The sequence below is a fragment of the Myotis yumanensis genome, unplaced genomic scaffold (genome assembly GCF_028538775.1).
Source record: "Myotis yumanensis isolate MYYU_CA2020_CCGP unplaced genomic scaffold, mMyoYum1.0.hap1 SCAF_9, whole genome shotgun sequence".
Taxonomy (NCBI): domain Eukaryota; kingdom Metazoa; phylum Chordata; class Mammalia; order Chiroptera; family Vespertilionidae; genus Myotis; species Myotis yumanensis.
Window position 1 is genome coordinate 25,623,784 of NW_027223760.1, and position 2,059 is coordinate 25,625,842.

Consider the following 2,059-nt stretch of genomic DNA (forward strand, 5'->3'; position numbering starts at 1 on the left):
ATATATAAAATAAATATCAAAAATATAAGTCTTTTACTATGGTTGCAAATATCAAAAAATTTCTATATGTGACACGGCACCAGAGTTAAGTTAGGGTTTTTCAAAATGCTGACACGCCGAACGTGAGCCTGTGATTGCGCATGTGCACAGTCAGTCCTATAGTCCTCAGTTTCGCAGTATTTGGATGAGACTTCTGTCGGGAAATTATTTCGATTGAGGTTTGCTGTTCCCTTGCGGTAAGGAAGATCAGAATTAAAGGTTTTGTTTGTTAACTTGCTTTGAAGTGGAGGAAAATGGGATAGTGATGGATAAGAAACTTTGGAGATAGTGAAGGGCAGTTTGTCCAGTGGTTCGAAACCTTCTGGCCCTTTAAATACAGTTCCTCATGTTGTGACCCAACCATAAAATTATTTTCGTTGCTACTTCATAACTGTAATGTTGCTACTGTTATGAATCGTAATGTAAATATCTGCTATACAGGATGGTCTTAGGCAACCCCTGTGAAAGGGTCGTTCGACCACCAAAGGGGTCATGACCCACAGGTTAAGAACCGCTGGTCCAGACTGTTGAGAGTTCAGAATTAGAGTTTAATTGAGATAGAAATCCTGCTATAGCACCTGATGTCTGAAATCTGAGCACTCTACTTTTAGATTTTCCAGTTCAAGTTTTTGGAGGCTGCCTATTAAAACATTTCTGGTTGGGGAGCACTTCCGGTGCCAGATGGTCACCATGAAGTTCAACCCCTTCGTGAGCTTGGACTGCAGCAAAAACCGCAAATGCCACTTCAATGCCCCCTTGCACATGTGCCACAAGATCATGTTTTCCCCACTCTCCAAGGAGCTACAGCAGAAGTACAATTTCTGCTTCATGCCCATCCACAAGGACAATGAGGTCCAGGTGGTTTGAAGACACTACAAAGGTCAGCAAGTCAGCAAGGTAGTGCAGATGTACAGAAACAAACATGTCATCTACATCGAGCGGGTGCAGCATGAGAAGACTAACGGCACAACTGTCCACATGGGCATTCACCCCAGCAAGGTGGTACCACCAGGCTAAAACTGGACAAAGATCAGAAAAAAATTCCTGAATGCAAAGCCAAATCTCGACAAGTTGGAAAAGAGAAAGGCAAATATAAGGAAGAACTTATTGAGAAAATACAGGAATAAATGTAACCTGTTGTGTAACCACGGTTTAGTTGTAGGTTTTTAGCCTGGTGTGTATTCCTTTAAAATTGTTCAAGATGTCTCTGGAATATTTTGTTTACTTCCTGGTTTGTTATTGATATGTGGCTCTGTATATCTATTGTTGCTGTTTGAATTAGTTTTATGAATAAAAGATGGAAATGTTTATTAATTCAAAAAAAATAAAAAAATAAATAAAACATTCCTGGTTGGAAAGTGTTTGTATAGAAGCCCATAAGTATTAAGTATTTGCTGTGTTTACCATGCTTAGCTCTCTGTAAGGAATATGGAATAATGTAAAATGCCTCATGTTCTCAAGAAGCTTGAATTTTAAAATAAAAAATAAAGAAGAAATATAAATATTAAAAATAAAAAAAAGAAGCTTGAGTTTTAGGGGTGAAGTCAGGCAGGCAGGCGAGCAGTTAGGGGTGATCAAGCAGGCAGGCAGAGTGGTTAGGAGCCAGTGGTCCTGGATTGCGAGAGGGTGCAGGCCGGGCTGAGCCTCCCTCCCCTCCCCCCATGCACAAATTTCATGCACCGGGCCTCTAGTAATAAATAATCAGTAAACACCTGTGATTGTCACTATCCAAATTTACAGGTGAGAACATTAGGACTCAAACAAGTAAACTGCACAAGACCACTGCTGCCAGACTCCAGAGCCTACTCGTCCCCATGGCTCCTTGGGACAGTTAGTTATGAGCAGCTGCAGCCTCCAGGCAGAAGTGGGGACAGAGGGTGAATCTGGGGTACAAGCTAGTTAGAGGCAGGACGCATATAGACAGAGTGCCCAACACATGAGCATGTCATGTGCTCAGAAATACCTGCAAACTCTAAGTGCAGATGTGACACCAAAGTTAGAGCTGGGTCCCCCTTGGAGG

At 41.9% G+C, this 2,059-nt stretch overlaps 1 pseudogene; it reads left to right on the plus strand.

Annotated features, from left to right (window-relative positions):
* Positions 1-729: 729 nt before the first annotated feature.
* On the plus strand, positions 730-1,166 carry LOC139016867 (ribosomal protein uL24-like pseudogene; annotated as a pseudogene).
* The last annotated feature ends 893 nt before the right edge of the window (positions 1,167-2,059 follow it).